The sequence below is a fragment of the Cyprinodon tularosa genome, unplaced genomic scaffold, assembly GCF_016077235.1.
Source record: "Cyprinodon tularosa strain WSP-4 unplaced genomic scaffold, ASM1607723v1 ctg36, whole genome shotgun sequence".
Classification (NCBI taxonomy): Eukaryota; Metazoa; Chordata; class Actinopteri; order Cyprinodontiformes; family Cyprinodontidae; genus Cyprinodon; species Cyprinodon tularosa.
In genome coordinates, this window is record NW_024039074.1 from 823,747 (window position 1) to 846,330 (window position 22,584).

Consider the following 22,584-nt stretch of genomic DNA (forward strand, 5'->3'; position numbering starts at 1 on the left):
TCGTTGCGCGCTGTTGGCATCGGTCTTGGTGGGGTGGGGCTGCGCTTTTGGCCGGGGGGGCGTTTTGGGGGGGGTCCCGCGGCGCTCGTGGCCGGTTCGCGGCGGATGCGCATGGGCCCCGGCCGGGGGCGGGGCCGTCTTAGTGTTTTCCTGGGTGGTGCGGTCGCGGTGGGTGTTGCGGCCGGTCGCCGGGGCTTGGTGCGGGGGGGCGGGGCGTGTTTCGGTGCTCTGTGGGGCTGGGGCGTTTCGGTCGGCGCCGTGGGGGGGCTGGTGTTCGGCGCCCGGCCCTACTTCGGGGTGGCCGGCCGCCGGCGGGGCCCGCGGACTCGTCCCCGCGGCTCCCCGGGGCGCCGGCATGGCGGTGGCTGGGGGGCTTCCTCGTGGCTGTCTCTCCTCCTGCCTTGGTGGGGTCTGATTTCCGGGGCTGGCCCCGCCTTGGTGCCTTCGCTTCTGGGGTCCCCTTGGGCGCCTGGGGCTTTGGGTCTCCCGGCGCTGGACTCAGTGCTCTGGGGGGTGTGCCTCTCCGGCTCTCCACAACCACTATTGAGCATTTTTTTCTATGGTTAAAACTTTACATGCACAAGTTCACCCTCACAAACAACTACAGGTGCTAGGCTTCAGGTACTTAGAGATTCACTTCCAAACAGAAACCCCACATTCATATCTTCAGGTAACACAGAGTACATGTCAGACTTAATAATATTACTTTAGTGATAGTTTCAAGGTGTTTGCTTTATTGTATATCTCGTACCATGTTTTTTGGTTGTGCTGTTCTTTTTTCTTTTTTTTTTTTTTTTTCTCCATCTCATTACAGGTGTTGAAGCAGACTGAAAATGTTTTGTCATTGTCTCCTTCCTATCTCCTCTTTCTTTCATCTTTTGTCCTGTTTTTTTCTTTTTCCTTCTTCTTCTTCTGTTTTTCTGCTCTACTTACATTGCAGTGTCCATATGAACTGTAAAACTCCCTGCATAATTATAATAAAGCAATTTATATACATGAAACAAGTGGAGCGGTATGGCAATTGCGATACCGCTACACTTGTGAAAGTAAAATCTGTTGGGCTCCTTTTGGCATCAAGACAATTATTCTTATTGCCACCTTGCCAGACAGGACACTGTAAAAAAAAAAAAAAAAAAAAAAAAAAAAAAAAAAAAAAAAAAAAAAAAAAAAAAAAAAAAAAAAAAAAACATATAATGAAAATTACAGGTTTCCAATAAGAGCAGAACATCTCCTGAGCTTCTGGTCATATTTCCAATTATAAATCCAAAATGCTTTAATTATTTTTTTTTTAACAGTATTATCTTTTTGCAAAAATTGCATTCTTTTAGAATTGGCTACATATTCAGGAAAGTTCAAATATAACTCCACAGATCTCTCCAAGTTTCGGAGTGAGACTTTAATGCAAGGGTTTATATTGCATTGGGAATAGATGTCCCAAAGCTAGATGATAGACAAACAGATTTGATTTCACAAGCAGACCATAAGGTTCCACATGGTACTTGTATATGGAACTTTATTGAAAATTATTCAGGAGGTAAAATAGTATACAATGCACATGAAGATGGAAAGGAAGGTGAGCAAAAAAAAGAGGCTGATAAAAACTAAGGGCTGAGAGAAAGAGACAGGAAATTGTGCAAAAATAGACAAAACAGAGGATAAATTGTAATTTCTGGACATCTGCTTCCATACATGTATGAGGTGAACAACACAACAGAAAACCAAAGTAAAATGTAAAAAACAAACAAACAAAAAAAACTTCAAGATCACATAGATATCCATGTGCATCTAAGTGCAAACCTATAGTGATTACACTGTATTATTCAGGTTGGGATATATCTGTAGCTGCAGCCTAGTATTTCGTGTTGTCCTGTTATTACTACTAACTAGAGTTATTAATGAATAAAAGCATATAATGGTTTTTATGATTTAACTTTAATAAAAGTGTTATTAAAGTATTTCTGATTCTAATTCCTGGTTGATGGGACAGGTGTTGTGAATGAAACGGTGCCCAGCTAGAAAGAGCTCCCGTGAGTCGCTGAATGTGTGCACTGATGACTGAAAGACATCTTCTGCCTCCATTTATATGTTTACTACAGTGTGTTGAATTCATGTTAATGTGTATTTAAAGACATTTCAATGAGTGGAAAAAATTGCAGGAGGGAATATAAAAAAAAAGTGTAATCAACCAAAACTTTTGTTTATATCGGAGATCTTCAACAGGGGGTCTGCCACCCCTAGGGGGTCCACATAGGTACTGCATGGGGGTCGCGGATCTCTGTTGAAGACCTCTGATATAGACAATTAAAAGTAAAATGAATCACTATGCTGAAATAGATCATTGCCTTTTGACTCCCACAGTCTCACAGAGCTTGTTAACCTCTGCTGCTCTGACTGCAGCTGAGACAAACAAGTGTGAGGACTGGGCTGCCAGTAAAAGCTTTGGGACATGTTTATTATGGCACCCTTGTTGCTGAATACTGAATACTTGTTGACAATGATGACAATGCTGGTTTTAACCAAGTGAACACATTTTTTCCCACCTATAAAGTTTTTAACCTTTTGATTGTTTAATAAAATATTTCAATCAAAAAAAAAAAAAAAAATGAATGTCAAAGACATAAAAATTTATCTTGGTACAAATAACATTTATTTTCTATCTTTTTTATCGAAGTCCATAAAATATCTCTATTTTTCATCTGTTTATATTTTGTAATATAGTTCTACCTTTACATGTTATTAGTACAGCGCAGCTTTCATTTAGATGGACCTAGCATTTCACATTTCACAGCCTTTTATACATGCTCCTGGAATACAATCAGACTGCCAAATTACACATACTTTGCAATCTGCAGTCTGAATACAACATAACTATACAAAAAAGCCTTAGAACCAGACAGAAATTATGAGGAGGAAAAAAGTATGTACAGTATCAATATTGCTGTTATGTTACAGCTAAATTCTATTTGAATGATTTGAATAGGTGTCCAACAGATTCCATTTACATGGCATATGTAGTTTAACCAAACATAGAAAAAAAAATAGAGAAAAAACCCCATATATAAATAACTCGAGTACTGCATTCGACATTTCCATGACTTTTCTATCAAAAATCATTTTCTAGCTTTAATTTACATATTTTAAAATTAGCAACACTTCATGCAACCAAGACCTAATACATCCCTAGGTGGGATCAAAGTGGAAGTTATTTTAATATCCTTAAAATGTTAAGTATTGTATCAGTTATGTCTTTAAAAAAAATAAAATATTCAGAAAAAGAAACGTTTGAACTCATTTGGCTTTTTGCACATGAATCCTCTGCCTGATTTTTGAGCCATTAGTTTATTTTATTAAGCCAGTGAAACATAAAATTCTAATTAGGAAGAAGTCTGTGTGTCTCTGCCAAATGTAAAAATGCTAAACTGTGGCGATTAGCAGACTAATTTACACTTTCAATGTCTTGGTTTTACATTGATGTCTATTGCATTTGACTGCTGCCTCCTCTCTGCTGCCTCAAAGGCTTTAATTTCACATTAAATAGCTAAGCAGTATGACTTGAAACATCAGTATTCACATTTCTTTGACAAGAAATATATATTTAAGTCAGAAATACTCTGATCTTTATATGATTACATCTATAAAACAGATTTTGTAAAGTATCTGGTGATTTTTATTGGAGAAAGTTCTTGGAAAGCAACCCATGCAGAGCTAACTTCATACGAGATATTTTGTTTATAATTGATTAATCTCAACAATTAACTGCATTTTTTAAATCCATTTGAATTGCCTTGTCCCAGTACTTGCTGGCCTCAAACAAAAACATAAAAATGGAAGTCGATAGGTCGTTTAAGCTGCTCCTTTGTGAGTCAGGAAAACTGCTGGACATTGGGTGGATTTTATGCATTTATCAATCATGTTTTTCAAGTAATAATTATTCAATTGTACTATCACAATTTCTTTGTCATTTGAAGGCTGTCTTTTTTTTATTGGATACTTTAAGATTATCATTGAAGAAATAAAACTAAATATCCCAGGCTAATAAAGGAGCTTTTATGCCAGCCCTCTCAAGCGTCAGTGAAAAGATGATTTCAAAAAGACATTACTGTACCTCAAATAAAGGGACAAACAAGTTCATTAGTTAGTAATTAGCAGAGGTCACCAGTAATTATCCCCTTTCTTTGACCATAAACTGTGTCTTGGCAAGCTGCAAGGCTTCTGTGGCAGATCCATAGTGGATATTCAGCAGCGGGTTTCGAGTCCATCTGTTAATATCGATGGCTGCTTACAGAAGCATGTCTTTATAATTGCATGTGCTGCTCAGACTAGCTGCATGCTCTACTCTGGCAAAGGAGGCAAAACGATTTTGATGAATGTGTCTCTGCAAAGAGAGGAATTTATGCTCTTTCTCGTTACTTTCCATCACTTTAAAAACAGGCCAATATTATTTTCATAACAAGTATTGATTGCACTTGTGCTAAAGCTCTCTCAGCAAATTAGGTGTGTAGGTATACAGAATTTGTGTGTTCTGCACAGTTATGCCTCTAAAGTAAGTTTGTTTATTTGTGTGTAGTCATCTATATAAATGTATATTTTAGTATAATACATATGTGCCAAAAACTTTTTCTCTCTTGTCCTTTCACCAATATTATAAAAACAAAAACCACAAGATGGTTTAAATATAGAAACTTTGCAAGATGATATTTAAATACTAAAACACCAGCAAGGCAAGGGAGGCATCTTAACTTATTCAGTGCAAAGTAGTACAAGTATATTGAATAAACTTTACACCTAGGTCTACAAATAAAAATAGAGACAGATGGATACTGTCATAATAGAAAAGCCAGATCACATCAGCACTGCATACATGGCAGACAGAGTGATCTAGGAATGGAGTTCTGGGGGATTATTAACAACAACAAAAAATGTGTGCATGTGCAAATCTGAATTAATGAGCAGGTACACAGAGTAGAGGCAAAAAGTAGGCTAAAAGCTGCTAACGGTCAAACATGATTTTAAAAAGTAAAACATTTGAATATTAAGCTACAATTGCTACTTAAAGCTAATGTTACAAACTATCCTGTAGAATACTTTGAATCCAAACCTTTATTTGTAGTTACATTTTGTGGCAGGTATTGAAACAATGCAGGATTGTGTCCCTTTATTCAAGCACACCTGATTCAAACGATTGCATTACATCCTCTGCAGCCATTAAATGTTGCAACATTCTATTAGTCACCTTTTTATTCAAGTCAGATGTATAGAGGCAGGGAAACACCTAAAACATGTAGGAAAGTTGACCCTGATGACCAGGGTTAAGATATCCTGATTTAGAAGAGGCAGGCAGCAGAGTGAGGATTATGTTCTCTGTTTTCCGCCATGAATTTATCATGATTCAGCCTAATTTACTTTGTCATAAACACAGATGGAGGCATCAATAATTACCTGGATCAAAGACAACCTGACAATCAAACCAGAGTTCAGGAGATAGAAAGGTCAAGGGTCTAACCAGGTAGTCAGCAGGGCAAAAGCCCTGCAGGGGATGATACTCTTACCATTCCTTTTTAGTCTGAACATCTTCGCCTTTCACTACTGACATCTGAAGAAATATTTAGATGACTGTACAGTTGTGAGATGCATCAGATATCAACAAGAAGCTGAGTACAGGTAGCTGGTGAACCGCTTTGTGGGATAGTGTAGAAACAATCATCTGATCCTGAATGTCAACAAAACAAGGCAGACGTTTGAATCAGGCTGATGAGGGTCAGTGATTTCAGAAATCTTTGTGTACCTCTGTAGCATGACCAAAACATCAGTGACCAACCTTTGTTTTTCGCAGCAGGAATGATGCACATTTTGCACAGTTGTTTTTTCTCTCTTTAAACAACTTTAAACAGAGGTGGTGGACTCAGATTCCAGCTTCCAAAAACATACAATTCAATCATAGATATGATCCCTTCCAGATATCACCAAACCCCCCACCCCATCACAGAGGAACGAGGGACCTACCCGCCCCAGCCGGTGAACAATACCTCCTTAACGACCAACCCTTAACAATCATAGACAGGTTTCAGGTATTACAGGAGACAATCCCCCCTTTAACGACCGACCCCTAGAATCATAGACAGGTTCAGATATTACAGGCTAACGATGGAACTAACGACCCATTCATCGGTTACCATTGCATGTTTCCAAGCGATACAAGGCGTTGTCTATATAAGACTCAAACTCACTGCGGACACAGACTTTTGAATTGAGAAAGCTTCCTGGAGAGGTGGCGAAACGTCTTCAAATCTTGAAAACCAAGTCCAGTGGATATTTTTTGAATTTTTACGGAATGACTATGACCTGGATGACTGAGAACCTTCATCAGCAATACTACACTTATTGGGGTAAAGCCCAGTGACTGTGACATCTAATTACAAAACAACAATATTTACATGTAGAAAACGGACAGCCCCAAATTTGAACAAACAGATATTGTATCTGTCATGAACTGCACATAAGCAGCACTTTATAGTTGAGAAATAGGTTTCATTAGCCAGACAGGAGACAAATATTTCCTCTGCAAATATGAAAAATATGTATCGAAAACGCAGTCAATCTGTGACCATTCTTGTACAATCCTTTGTCTTTGTTATGAGGGCCACATTTGTTTTACATAAACTGAATTGATCAATAGAAACAAGCAAACAAACAACTAAGAAAACAAAAAACTAGAGTCTAATTGTTATAAAGAAATGTACTTTTTCAAAAAAATTAAATAATATCAAATATCAATGACCAGCTAATAAAAACATAACAGGCCAGAGTTTCAGTTGTAACAGCTTCTTAAAGAAGAACAATATTAGGAATTCTTAAATAAAGTTTATGTATAAGTGTAAACTTTGTAAATATGTTTTCAGGTATGAATGCATGAAATGTATTAGTGTGAGTTTCAGAACTTAGAACATTGACTTTTTGTAGTTATCACCATAGGGATAAAGACGATAAACTGAAAAAAGAAGTCAAAGCACATCCAACACAACCTTTACTTTAATAATGTCAGGATCCATTGTTGTTGGTTGTTATTTTTCCCTTCGACTCTAGCTTCCTGGACTCCTGCGTAAACTAAACCTGCGTCCAATCCTCCTTCTGTACTTGGTCAAGTTTCCCATGACTGGTAAGTTTCTGGGTCTCTCCACCATTTGTCTGCACAGGCCACCCGCCCAGTCATCTTAAATGTCCAATCAGTTCAGCCAACCACACGACTTCCACTCATGACACATGACACTCCCAGGAACTATTCCTAGATTGTCTGACACACAATCAACCACAATCCAACTTAGGATTCACTTATCTCTCCCTGGTGAACAAGACCCTCATCAGTGGGTTTCATTCATCTCACTAGTAAGTGCATTCAAGACCCCCCACCCCCCTCACACACTGTTGTAATTAGCAAGGTGTCTTGCCTGTTTTCGTCCACTGTCTCTTGATTGGATCATCTCCCACAGTTAAATATTCAATAAATCCTTTTGTACATTCATTCCTTTGTTTCCTCAGAGTTCTTTATAAGAATACTAAATGGAACAAGGACAAATGGTTTTAAAGAGTTGATTTAATTTGAGTCTTCTTATTGATGCAACCCATCCTTTATACCATGTGGTATGCTTAGCAATTTTGATACATAGAATTTTTTAACACACTTTAAAGGTAGATAAACATCAGCAATCAACTTGAAGATGTTGTTCAATAATTTGCCAGCATTTACAGTTTAAATTATTTGACCAGGAACATAGGAAATGATTAGCTCATAATGAAAACTTCACTTCCAGTTCTAGAAAACAGAAAACCTCATCATAAAAAATAAAAAACAACATGAATGCGTCCAAGGGTTAAATTGGCAAGTACAGATGTCAGATGTAGCTCCTCGGCAGTGCAGAAAATTGTGACTTTGAGCACTTAAAGAAATGATCTGCATAATGAATAAATACAATTACTGAAAGGTGGAATGACATCAACAGTTGCCAGAAACTACTGAAACTCATTTATCTGTGTTGATAGGAGCATTTACAAGCTATCTTAGGTTTTTATTTCTACATTGAGGTACAAAAATATTAATGTCCCATTATTTTTACTTCAAAGTGAAATCATGTGATTATCAGAAATAACAATTAACCCAAGAGCTCAATTTCAGACTCTAGTACATGTAAATGTTCGATATAGTAGGAAAATCCACCTGTATATTATATTTGGTAATTATCCAGCTGTAAATTTAGTTCATAACACTACTTAGCTATATATCATTTATCTATTAGTAAGATTCTGTTTATAATGGTATTCATCTCTATACTTATCCAGTAGAATCCCATGTCCTGTATTTATAGAACCATTATTTATCCTGCACTTGCTGCTATGGCACTTATGGTTAGACCTAAACTGCATTTTGTTGCCTTGTACCTGTACCTGTGTAATCACAATAAAGTTAAATCTAATCTAAAAAAAATCTAAAAGCAGTACTGAATAAGTATGAGCTGCAGTAAAAGATGGAAGGAAAAATGATCTTCTATCATCATATGACGGCAGCAATCTCGCATCTGAAAAAGCACCCATCACCTATAGCAACTGTAGCAGAGGTTGCTGAAAGGATTATTATTCTAACTTTTTTTGCGGCACTAGACTTGACCATCTGCCATTTACTTTACAAGCTCAGACTTGTGCACTATATGCCTGTATGTGATTTTATGAAAGGGCTGAGGTTAACCTTGTAGTGATGTGCCTCTAAGCAACCAGGTTGTCAACTTAAATAAGAGTAACCCAGCTTTTCAGTTTCAAGGCTTGATGTTGTAATGCCGGATGATGGGAGACATAAGGCGGCTACATTTACCCAGAAAACATGCCAACATTGGACATGTTGGGATTTGTCGTGTCAAATGATGCTTATCAAAGCTTGCCTTCATCACAGATGAAAAGTTTTGTCCTAAACTGAACTAAAAATAATCCAAAATTTTGGTTTAAAAAAACATAAACATAAAAAACATAAGAGAGCAGTTTAAGGACCTAATATCTCTAAAATTTTATGACACATTGTACAGCTGGAAACAGTGGTATAATTTATTAACGTCAGAAATCAGACCGAAGTTACTGCTGCTGAAGGTGGCTTCACAAGCTCCTGAAACATACGGTGTTCTTGGTTTTTCATTCAACCTTCCCACGTCTGCTCCTTCCTAGACTCCCCTCTCTTTCCTCCTGCCTCTCACTCATAAACATGCATCTGTTCGTCTCTCTTTGAGGCTTCAGATCCTGGTCCCCCTAACCGCCGTCTTCACTGAAAGGAAAACTCCACCTCCTCGCTGCTGTTTATGTAGTCTCTGACAGTGCATGCTCTCACTCTCTCTCTCTCCATAACCTTCCTCCTCCTCCTCCTCTAAGCATCCTCTCCTCTCACATTGGTCTCTGACTCCACTTGTGCTCACAGCCTCCTGCCTGTTCACTGCCTCTCCGCTCTCCTTACATACACACTCATGCATTCACACACTCTCTCCTCTCTCAGTCTCGTCACTCTCGGTCCTGTGCGGACTTGAGCTCCGGGAGTGAAAGAAGATGATGCTGTCACTGATACCCTTCTTTTCTATTTAGGAGAAGGGAAAACTAGTCTGTTAAAGATGTTGATGCAACAGCACCTCATTCCTTCTGCCTGCTTCCTGCCAAGCTCCAGCTCATTTTAGGAGGATTTAAGCAATAGAGAGGTTTGCAGTTTTGATGCACCGGATCTTCTTCCTTCCCTTTCCATCGTACCACATCAAAGGATGGTCAGATCCCTGCAGGATCAGGAATATCACTTCTGGAACTGTCACTTGGCTTACTGGCCCGAAATCATTGCAGTCTGAGGTGGCCCTGAAGGGAAGCAGGAGCATGTCAGAGGCACCTGTGAAGCTGAAGAAAATTAGCCGAATGCTTCCCATTTTGCACGACTAAAGACTTTGATCCTGATTGAGATTATCTTGGAACAAATTACTTGGACCCTTTGATTGGTTTTCTGGAGGAATTCCTGGAGGACTAAACCAGCTCTATGGTTTTCTAACTTAGCCAAATCTTTGGTTTCTTGGATCTGACCAAGAGGTAAGGCTTTAACTTTTTCTGTTGCTTCTTTAAACGGCCTTGTCTTCGCTGTCCCTCTACTTTGGTTTTTGCTGAATTAGTTTCTCGTTTGGACAAATGTGGAGCTGTGAAGGTGTGCTCAACCTGCGTCTTATTAGTCATTACAGCCGCTGCTCCGTCCTGTTTACTATGCATCATTCAATGTCTGCAGCGACGGCGGCTCTCTTCTTTTCAGCGTGCCTCTGCTCAGCTGCAGAGCATAGAGAAATGCTGCTGCAGACGGGAAGGCAGCGGTAGCGGGTATTACGTGGATTTGAGTTTGGCTCCTAGGTTCCTATTTTTTGTTTTTTCTTTTCAGTCTCATGACAAGTGTTCAGAACATGTCTAGTCAACATTTACTTTCAGCATCTACTAGGTGCTTGATTTTACTGACAGAAATAAAATGTTTTGTTGTTGAGAAGAATTTTCCATTAGAAAATAGTCTATTTCCCTCCCTTTTGTAGCTTCTATTGCACGTTACATTCCAAAGGTGGAGTTTGAGCTGTCTTTGGTTTATTTCCTCAAGGGTTTCATTATAATCCAGTATAACTGTGTGGAAAAACTCCAGCTTTTTTAAATGCGTGTCACTTTGCTAGTTCATACATACCTGCTAAAAAATTAGTTTTTGTGGGTTGTTTTCATAATTTTCACAAATATTTTTTCAAGTATTTGATCATTTCAATTTCGTTGTGCAACTCGTTGAACAAAGACGGTCTTCCGATTCTAAGTGGGCTTTTTTGCGAAACAATGTACTGTGTGTGCAAAAGAAAACAAAACATCTAACTTGTGTCATCATGTTTATTATCGTCTTCTGCTGTTATTGCACTGACAGATCTACTATTCCTGTTGGTTTGCAATTTCTACTTCACTGGTAACAGATTTACCCTCAGCTAATCTATATTGTCTTCTTTTTATTTGCCTTTCTTTTATTTTTTTTAGAGAGTTTTGCTTGTGAACCATCCCAGGCTTATTAATTTAAAACTTTAGGCTACCAGTTTTCATTGGTTTAGAAGTGCCTATATTTATTAGAAAATAATTTTTTACCATTTTTAAGATTTTAGTATATCCTTTAGCTGTGTCTGGTTTATTTACATCAGATATTGATCTAATCTAGAAGTACTTCTTTGCTCTTTTTGTTGCACAAGTGTAATATTTTCAGGTAATACTTCATCATTGGCTAGGTTTACATTTAATTGTCATTCTAATTCTAGGTTTGTTGTTTTATTTCTTTAGGAAAAATAATCCATCCAGTCATACTGTGTTTATTGCTTGTGTTAGAGATGTAATAATGATGCAAATTTATATTGGCCATGATTCAATTAGCAGGTCAAATATTCATTCATTTATATGCATAAAATAGGCTCTCGATTTTTTGCCATCTGTAAAGTTCATGCAACAAGTCTCTTGGCATGTGCTTTGATTTATAAAAGGGGAAAATCTATACCATACTATAACCTGTATTGCTTCTATATACACTACTCCAGTCTAACAGATGCTGTTTCTTTTATCAAACTGTTTCAGTTTTAGATTTCTTTTGAAACTGCTGTTTTATTGTTTAAAAGTTATTTCATCGTAAATGTGCCTTTTATTTTGTTTACAATGGTTTTAAATATTGGCTTTTTATCCATCCTGAATTTATTTTTACTTAACTTCAAATCCAGATTTTTTATTCTCATTCGATTTTGTTAATATAATGGTCAATTTGTCTTGAAAACACGTTTCCATTCTGCGAGTTGATTGATTTTATCTTAAAAAACGTAAAGTGTTTTTTGATGTTTTTTGGACAATCTGAAAATACAGCCTTATTGATTTAGTTTTTCTTTCAATATATACCTATATGGATTGTGTTTTAAAAATAAACTTTTTTCAAATAAGGTTTAACTGGTTTATTTGGTTGACTAATGGCTGATCTTTTTAACATTCAGTCATTAGGCGATAATTTAGGAAACCACGAAATATGAAATGCATTCTTCTAAAGAAAATCTAAACTGTTTGTCTGTGTATGTATACCAACTTTTTCACAAAGACATTGACTATATTCATAAAACTTCATTAAAGCCGTTTTTACCTAATCACTCTTAAACATGCAGATCAGTAAGTAATTTGTGGTCAAATGCATCACACAGAGATGTGTGACAGGAAGGCAGCTGGAATTAAACCTACATACAGTATATCAGATGCAAGACAATAACTTTCTAATAAGCAACTGTCACCGCAGATTATGTTGTAAACCTGGGGCCTGCTTAACAAAGCAGGTTTACTGAAAACCAGTTTTCTAAACCTGAAATCAGAGAATCTCTGAGTTTTCCATTTCACCAAGAGAGTTTACTCTGTTTCTCCCTCTTGTTTCTTCACTGTCACCAGTCACGCTATTTTATTTTCTGATTCAATCAGTAGAGTTCTGTCATAGCTTTGTGTGAACAAAAAAAAAAAGAAAATTAGTCACCAAGTCTGTTAGACATATTAGGTAATTCAGAAATAATTAAATATTTATAGGGAGAGGGTTCTCAGACCTTGCATAGATGTCCTTTTATATTCAGTTATCTTTATGAGCGTTATGGTTTTACTTCACAATCCATCACATACAGCTATGACCTCATCTGTCCTAACATTTGCAGCATTCTTTTAAAGGTATTTATAAGTAATTAATATCAGTGAGAGCACAATGATGCTTATTTACTGTGTAATGGAAGACGGAAATAAAACGAGGAGGAACCTCTTGAGATAATGTTCAAGTCTCAACTGTATGAACAATTACTATACTTCATCTTCACCTGATCCACTACCATTCAACCAGTAAACTAGTTTCCATGATAAGAACAGACTATGGCAGGCCTTTTGGGTATTTATTAGTAGCTATTTTTTTTATTTGTATCACAGTTTTTTCTTGTCAAAATGAACTTTTTGAATAAAATTAAATTCTTCATATCTAAAATAAACATTCTGGATGTTTAAAGAGGAATATCAGATCTCTGTATTCTTAATTTTACAGGTCATGATTTCATATTTTAATGATTAGAAACTAATCTTATGTTTCAGAAATACATATTCAGTTAAGCTTATAAATGTCAAAATGCATACTTAAAATGTGTTCAAGGTATATGAAATTAAATTCTTATTAGTACAATTTTTTTCATTTTCTTTTTGAAATTCTCTTTCTGCTGGCAAAAATGTCATTTACAAAATGTGTTATTACAATTCTGTCTGGGGATGTGATTTTAACAAGGAAGAATCCTATTTTTGTGATCTAAAAAATGAGAGGGATTTTGAGGAATGTTGAAATGGCCTTCCAGAGCGACTATTCCAACACATTAACTTGAGCAGCAATCTTCCCCTACACCAAGGGCCGGATTTATCAAGATGCAATTTTGCGTGCAGTAATTTGCGCTCGCAAACTGGAATTTTGCGCGAGGGGCTGAACCATGGTTTGCGGGTGATTTAACAAGAGCGATTGCGTAACTGGTGGCAGGTGCAAAACTGTTGGAGACACCCTATTTAAATGATGGTTTTGCGCGTTTGGTGGTTTGCGGCATGGCGAGTTTGGACAGCAGAAAGCGCAAAAGGAAATTCGACCCCATGGAAATGGAGGTATTGGTGGATGAAGCCAACAAGCATTTAAGTGAGCTACAGCAAAGAAATGTGACTGTCACACAGAGGAACGCTATATGTGAACAAACCTGTAATAAAGTAAACACTGTTGGTGAAACCTTGCGAACAGTGGATGAAGTAAAAAGAAGATACCAGGATATTAGAAGGCGAACCAAAGAAAAACTGGCATATAACAAAACATCTGCGAACAAAACAGGAGGGGGCACAGTAGATGAGATGCCTCTGACCAGCATTGAGGAACAAGTACAGCTGATGTTCTGTGAGGAGCAAATCACTGGAATTGCAGCTCCAAAATGGCAATGCTGGATAAACGATATGTTTTGATCGTTTCCTCGTTCATTCCAAAAATATTCACACGGAGTGAAAAACTGCGTTCTCTGCGTCTCCTTGCTTCATTTCAATGTCTCCTTCTTGCGGCAATAACCGCTGCCATGTGTGCGCAATTACGCATACAGACCATTTGCACCTTCTTTTGAAACGTGTTAAATATAGAGTCAGATACCGTTAGCAAAATTGCTTTCAGGTTTGATAAATCACTTTGCGAGTGCTAAATTTATATATTTACATGTTCTCCTCCCACAAGACGCACTTTTTGCATGTAAACGCCCCATATTGCATATTCATTGCAGAAAAAGTACTAAATGGATAAGAGACACTATTTAGCACATTTTAAAGACCAAATCCTTTTAGCACGCTGTTGATAGATCAGTTTGTACATTTTTTAGCGTGCGCAGTGAAATAGCTCACGTTTTTATACACGCAAACCTTTGATAGATCCGGCCCCAACTCTCTCTTCTATGCAGCTGCAGCGTGGTCCTTTATTTCTACATTACATTAAAATCTCTATTTCCAGTGGTGTGAAACAGGTACTTCCTGTAGACCTACCCATAGTTGATTAAAAAAACTCGCAGTGGTTTTTATGAAACTGAAAGTTTCCAAACATAGGCTAAATCAATTCAGTGTTGAGAATTTGAGTCTGAGTTTGAGGATTGATAGGTAGATGGATGGTCAAATAGAGAGATCAAAACAATAGAAGAAGGGATGATTGGTTAAACAGACCATGGATGTATGGATAGGTGGATAAAAAAAAAAGAGACTTGGACACTATGAAGGGACATCTATCTTAAAAGAGGTGTTGCTTAAAAGCCCTGACATTCTGGAAGGCCTACTTTTTTATAAATTCAAATTGTATAGTATCACGTTGTCAGTTGTTTTGAACTTTGCTGAATATTAAACATTTCCCAAAACACAATGTATTTCTTTGCCTGCCTTCTGCAGTTGTTTTTTGTGCAGTCTTTTGCAATGTTTGGGTCAAAATTTACTGTAGCTTGGTTTTCAATGTAGCTTGACACCATCGATGTCAGTGTGTGCATAAATGGGTGTATGAATGAATGTAGTGTGAACTTGGAAACTTGGAAAAAGTGATATGTAAGTACAGAAAATGTACCATTTAAGTAAATCACCATAATACTTCCCTAGTGTGCCTACAGTATGGTCTTTGTTTTGGATCACAGATGGAGCTTAGTTTACTTGTTATATACTATCTGAGTTTAACCTGGCCTTATGACTATAAACCAATATCTTTGTTTTATAATATGGTTAATAAAGTTCAATATAGCAGCAATGTGTGGTTTTAGGCGAAAAGTACTGTCTCTTCCTTTGGTATGCTAAAGAGCTCTGATTAATTCATCTTCTCAAAATGGAGAAACTATAAAAACTGTAAATATATATAGGCATGGCTGCACACCCATTAGGCAAAATAAAGCCCAGAGCTACAATGAGAGGGCTTAGATATCTCATGTGTTAGATCACCTAGTCATAGCCCATTATATGTATTGCTCTGACACATACAATTACCTAATGATTTACATTGTGTTCATAGTGTTATACGAATATGAAATGTTCTATGGGCATGAAAAAAAAAATCAAGAATCAGTTAAATTTTCCCCTACATCAGCTTCCTTCAGTACCAGCTGCATGTGAAACTCTGCTGTGCATCCTGATATGTTCTCCTATATAACACCCTGTCAAACAGCGTTACCGCAAGGTTTCTCCACATGAATATTCCAGATGTGGATGTGTTGCATTCAGGGGTTCTACCTTCAGTTTGTTCAGTGTCAGTAGCTCCTGCCAGGAGACAATTACCCCAGAATAGGATAACAGGAATTACAGTATGCTGACCTCACATCATGTGATCATCTCTAATCTATGGCTGATTTTTTTCCTTCAGCAGATGGTGGTGTTGAACCATCTCTGTAAAAGAGAACTTTCACGTTCTGGATGGCTGCATTTTCAGATAACTGATATCTGTCTAGTCTTAAGTATATGTCTTAAATATATTTACAAGAAAAATATAATATAATTACAAGATAAAAAACAGAGAACATGCTCACTCTTACAGAAAACAATGTCTTGCTTATATAAACTGTTTCAAATATATCCATAGATGCACTCATGGTACATTTATCCTGCTTAGCCTGAAATTGAAACATACTGAGTGCCCTGAGCCAGACACCATAAAAGGAAATCTGTTTCATGAAAACTGCAGCAAAAATACAACTCGTATTTCTCCACTATGTAAAAAAAAATGTGTTAATAATATAGCATGGGTGTTTTTAAAATTGTGTTTCTAATTACTTATATTTTTAAAATAGCACTGCTTAGTTCAACAAAAAACAACATGCAGTAACTATTAAAACCAAAGATTGTAATTTGAAATTTATTTTTCTGATTCAGTGTAAGGTCAAAGTTATTTGCACAAGCTCAAATATATAGACCTACATATTTTAAATTTACTTGAATAGTAAATCAATTTGTATCAATTTGTAGTACAGCTCTTAATTTAGGTATACTGACAAAAAAAAAGACTTGCTTTGACAGAGCTCACTAGACTGTTTACTGCTCTATACAGTTGAAAGAACTTGGTAACTCAGTGAAGATCTGTGAGGGAAGGTTGTTCTTTTGTCGGGGATATCTTTCAGAACCGTTTCTAATCATTTAGAGATTCTAGGACAATCAGTTTAAATGGTACAAATGTATAAACTATTCAGATGAATAACCAGTTTGCCAACATCTAGAAGACTGTGCCACTTCCAGCTCAGTACTAGATGCTGAATCATTCTTCCGCAGCAATTTTGTGAATCAAGATTTGCGAACCTAATGGGCAAACAGAAAATAAATCTATCAGCGAGGAAAGATTCGCAAAGTACTTTGCTGGATCTGACAGTGTCACTGTCTTTTAAACTGCATGAATGAACTTTAAAAACCAAAAGATTTGGTGTAAGACTCTTTTGAAAAAAAAACATTTAATGAACCGATTCTAGAGCCTTAGTTTAAAGAATTGCTGTTCAAATCACTTGAAGATCCCTTGAACATTCCCGTCATTCTCACAGCAAGGCTTGTTTGCAGATACACATGGTTTTAAACAAGGAAAAAGACTAATTTATACATTCAAGTAAACCATACAGACAAGCCAGCTCTCTTCTAGATACAAAACATTTAATGAAATGAGACATATGTTAAGATGATTGGCCCTATTGCCAGGAAGAATCTTCAGAAGCACTGAACCAGCTGTCCAGCATAGTGGTGGCAGCATCATGCTTTGACCTTGTTTACTTACCATTGGTAATAGTACACAAAGTAGCTAAAAAAAACGTGAACTCTCACCTCTTTTTTACCAATACCACAACCCGACACCTATAGTTAAAACATGGAAACAAATGCTTCAGCAGTCAATGACAAACATCCAAAGTGGTCATTTCAATGAATAAAGCAGGCTACTGTAGTTTTAAGGTTCTGAACTATCTCAGATCTAGACCTTGTTAGAAATTAGTGTACTCATTTTAAAAGCCTTGTCAGCTCTACTTACTCAACCAAAAGTAGTGAAAACTGATTAATAACCAAACAGAATTGTGCCAGAATGTTTTTGATAGTTAAACATATGCATTGTATAGCTCACAGAGAAATATTTAAGCAAATATTGGTGTAGATGTATGGATATGTCTGTCCCTGTATGTATAACCCTGACTTTGTAGAGGGATTAGAAGAAACACTATGATTTAAAGCTTGGGGTTAGATTTTTTTTATGATCTTTGTGCCCTGAAAAAAAAGGTTCAAATAAATGGTTAAAAGGCAAAAATAAATGAAATTAATGCCTTTGAGAAAATTTGACCTTACTGAAACCGTATTCAACACTGAATAATAATTCAGCTGCTCTGTTTTAATTAAAGCAAATTCTTCTTTTAATGTTTTACTGGGGCTCTTTCATGTAAATATTCCAGAGTTGCTTAGCTTTGGCTCATATTCTTGTGTTTTTACCAGTTTCTTGGAGATGTTGATCTATTTTGGGTTCATTTAAAGCCTCACTCCAAGATAAAGCTTAGTAATTCTCTGTTGCAAAAACAGAACTGCTTTTCCGATCATATTCCTTTGGGGCTTAATGCAGCAGACATAAATGTAGGAAGCAAAGAAAAAACTATTTATCAAGATCGAAAAAGGGAAGTGGAAGAATGTAGAAACGCATGCTGGAACATAAATTCTCTCCTCCCACATCATTAAAGTCTAAATAATGAATTAAAAAGGTGATCTAGTTTACTGAGAATGTTACTGAGGAGGAGCCTTATATCTGTTTACTTCTCTGTTCAGAAGCATCCAAGGCTTTTTGATGATGCAGAATGTAAGACATACGACTTGCTGTTTTCTTTTTGTCTGTGATTTACATTATTGCAGAAAGCTCATCTCAAAATAAGTCCAAATTCAATGAGATTTCAAACTGAAACAACGAGAGGTGTGATGCTATAAGGCCATAAGGCAGATATGGAGACAAACTTTAAAACTGTAAAAAAAAACGTTGTAAATGTCAACATCTTTCATAAACCTTTTGATTTCCATTATAATACTTCCACAGGTCAAAAATTCCCTTTATAGACGGGAACAAGCTGCATAAGACCTGGTTAACCAGCTGAATTACGTGACACCACTGAATGTAACATACACACATCAACACACCACGCCAGTCGCTTCTGATCTAACAAGCTGAAACAACTCTGTTTGTATTTTATAAACATCAAACAGCACTGGTAAGAGGGATTCAGACAGGTAATAATAAAGAAAACTCAAATGTTCTGGCTCCTGTCCATATTGCTCTCCATTATTTACTTCCCTGATTTCCATCACACTGTCAACATAATCAACACTAAGCCAGTGTGATGCTGTCATCTGACAGGCAATGGTTGGGACAGTGGACAAGCAGCACACCATTGAACACAGCATACGAATGTCAACCCACCGTACCAATCGCGTCTGATCCATAAAGCCAACTCTGTTTACATTCGATAAACATGGAGCAGCCCTGGTGAGAGGGATTCTTACAGATAAAAAGGTGAAACAATAAAGTCCACTTAGAATGCCCTGGCTTCATTACATGTTGCTCTCCAAGATTTACTTTATTGATTTCTGTTGCACTGGTGAAATCATCAATGCTAGCCCAGCATGATTGCATGGGTTAAACTCAGCTTTTTTGCCAGTGGGAACAGAGCCAAATGCCGATTGTTAACGGGTATACCCATATCTGAAAAACCTTGTTAAACGTGTTATTTTCAGTGGGAAAGAGGCTAAATTTGACTTAAGCGTCTCTCAAATGATGTTATATAGGGTGACACTTTGTGGTAAAGCTGCATATTGCAACTCAATAACAACTAAATTGACCCATCAATTATCAGTGTAGAAATTATAGTTGAGTATTGGCATGGGTGTTCCATTAAGCTAGGTTTCATGATACTTAGGTCACAATAGGATATTATGACAATATTTTAATATAACTATGTAATGAAATATTTTTTACAGCTATCAAAGGTAAATGTATGGATAAAAAACCATGTGGTTTAAACTATATATTAATCTGAAGGTATTGAATATTTAGTTATTTTGGTATCCATGTTGTTTGGGGTTTGTCAGTCCACTTCTTCCACTGTGATTGCTTCAACTACAGATATTGAACTGTGCCACAAGGCAAAAAGGCAACCCACAGCCCTACTTTTACTTCACTCCCACTTTATCTTCAATCTGGCGTAGAGATTAGTGCATTGCGCTTGGAATCCAAAGTTCCCCACTCCCATGGACTGACACTCAGGGTCCCTTAGCAAAAACTTTAACCCCACACTGCTCCCCGGATGCCACACAATGGCAGCCCACAGCTCCCCAAGAGGATGGGTTAAATGCAGAAAGTTCATTTGTGGGGAATGTTGGCCTAGTGGTAAGAGCAGTGCGCTTGTGCTCTGAGAAGGTTGCAAGTACCCTTTTCGATCTCCACAGCCTCCACTCTGGCTTCCTGAGCATGACCCTTAACCCCCCACTGCTCCCTGGGTGCCACACCATGGCAGCCCACTGCTCCCCAAGAGGATGTGTTAAAATGCAGAGTGATTTTCCCCATTGTGGGACAATAAAGGAATTTACACTATCTGCCAGAGTGGCGGTGCAGAGGTAGCCCATTTTCCCTCATTGTTTTACTTAAAAGAAAGAAAAAAAAAAAAAAAAACTTTTTTTGATGATTGAAGTTTTTTTTAAAGGCCGTAACAGATAAAGAATATTATGGCATCACATCAGTCTGACTGATCCCAGATATGTGCAGCAATATTTTTGAGTGGATTCTTGGAGCCAGTATTGCTTTTTCTTCCTCCATTTACATGATAGTGTTGTGAGAAAAGATTATAAACATATTAAATAACTAAAACGTAAGTTATAGTTAATGAATAGATCATTCAAATCAAGGGTAAAACTAATTATTATCAGTTGACCAGGGTTTTAGTCTCTTACCTCAAAGGTTGGACTCCTTAATCCGGCTGTCTAAAATTCAGTTGTCTTTCACCACTTTAGTAATTTAGACTATGGCTCTTAGCAACGTTATTAATCACCAACCAAATAAATGTGTCTCTGTTCATTCAGATACTACTAAAAGAAGAGGGAATCCAGCCTGAGTGATAAATCGTTCACTGTGTAAAACACAAAAGACTGAGTTAAAATACACTGGTACCTTTATTAGCTACAATCACACAGTATTATATCTAATATCTAAACAAACACTAAACACTACTCGAAATAAGTGAAAATGCAGAAATAAAAGGGGAAGAGGGGTTTCAAAGTCCATTCAAAGTCTGAGGGATGTTCAAAGTTTAAGACTTAATACTTTGAAAGTGTCCTTTAAAAACAGCAGCAGATAAATAAGAAGAAACCCAGAGAAGTTAAATGCTATCAAAACAGTGAAGTTTCTTTCAGTTTATGGTGAAAAATGAATAATGACTCAGGAATGCATTAAAAAACAATGAGGCTGAAGGACCCCTTAGTTTAGCTGGCCACAGGGGTTCTGATTCTGGTCTGGTAAGGTCCAGCTGAAACAAAGACAGGGTTAGCTTACGATGCAGCCTCCATAACGTGTTTAGCACAAGGTAGCTAGAGCTACAATGCTAGCCAGTTCACTGCAGTAGCTGGCTTCAGAAACACGTGACTTGTTCAGTCTGCAGTGAGCATTAGCATTCAGTTAAAAGTCTTAAAACCATCAGCAGTTGAATCAGAAAGCTTATTTAAAATAAAACACAACTATCTATTCTACCTACTGTAGTTCACCCAAGCAGAGCACTAATTAACCATCAGATGGAAAGGAGGGGAAAGGAAGATGTTACTGTTTAGGTTCGGTGGAGGGAAGGCCTTTGGCTCGGTCTGGTTTTCTGCAGATCCTGTCTTCAGTCCATTCCGTCCGTTCATCAGCAGCTCTCAAAGAGATTTTGGATCAATTTGATGCAATAATGACAGGCAGCTTTTCAAGAGGGTTAATTTTATACGGTAGCCGAGACGTCTCACTTTTAGCTACCGTGGTTTGCTTGTAGCCGCAGCCTCGAGCAGTACCTCCTCGGTGCTGCTCTTTCTCTCTGTCGCAGGCAGTCACGGGTCTGTCAGCTTCTAACAGCTCATTCGGCGAACAGCGATTGGGGGCCCCCGCCGATCCGCTCTTCTCTGTCTCTGCGTTCAACAATGTGTTCAGCTCCTTTTGATTTGAAGTAAAAAAGCAGTCTGACTGGGTCCAGCGAGCGTAGACTTCTCCAGAGGGATTTGGTCGCTATTTGGCGTACACTTCAGCTAGGGGAGCACTCAGACTAGCCTAAGTGGCACATGGCCAAATAGAAAGTTGTAACAGGAAGTTGGCTCTTTAAAAACCTCCGCCAGAGGGGTGTGTCTTCATAAGGGAGTAATTCCGATTATATGAGCTGCACTTCACACAAGTGAAGAGCAACAATAGAAATTACACAATGAAAACAAATGTTGCACTTGCCTGGCATCATCTCCCAGAAGACTGTGGAAGTGCCAGAAGCCTGAGTTCTTGTAAGTCGAAGTTAAAACCCATTTGTTCAGAACTGCCTTTGACTGTTTAAGTTGATGTATCATTAGTTTAAGATTGTGGTCCAACAGTTTTATTTGCTTTAGTACTCACTTTTACCTTTAATTGCTTTCATTATACTTTTACTTCACTCCCATTTTATCTTTTAATTGGTATAAAGCACTTTAAATTGTCTCTGTGCTAAATTGTTAAACAAATAAACTTGCCTTGAGTTAGAATCTCAGTTCAAACAAAACAAAACAAAAAATCTGTTATAAAATCAAACAGAACATTACAAATTTATAGCAAATTGATGGGTGTGTTTCTATATGTAGTTCACAAAACATGGCTTCTGAATGCAAATTTATATTGACATGCATGCATCAGTCGATACGATACAGAAAACATGTTTATATTAGCCATAAATATTGACCAGAGGATGTATCAGTCTATCTCTTTGTCCATTTGTTCCTAGTGATACAGATGCATATTAA

At 37.4% G+C, this 22,584-nt stretch overlaps 1 protein-coding gene across 1 annotated transcript in view; it reads left to right on the forward strand.

Moving 5' to 3' along the window:
* The first annotated feature begins 9,441 nt into the window (after positions 1-9,441).
* Positions 9,442-22,584, forward strand: part of sgcd (sarcoglycan, delta (dystrophin-associated glycoprotein)) — a 376,854-nt gene continuing 363,711 nt past the window's right edge. Inside the window, exon 1 of the mRNA XM_038295797.1 lies at positions 9,442-10,095. The gene's annotated coding sequence lies outside the window, so the exon portion shown is untranslated. The remainder of the gene's footprint in view (positions 10,096-22,584) is intronic.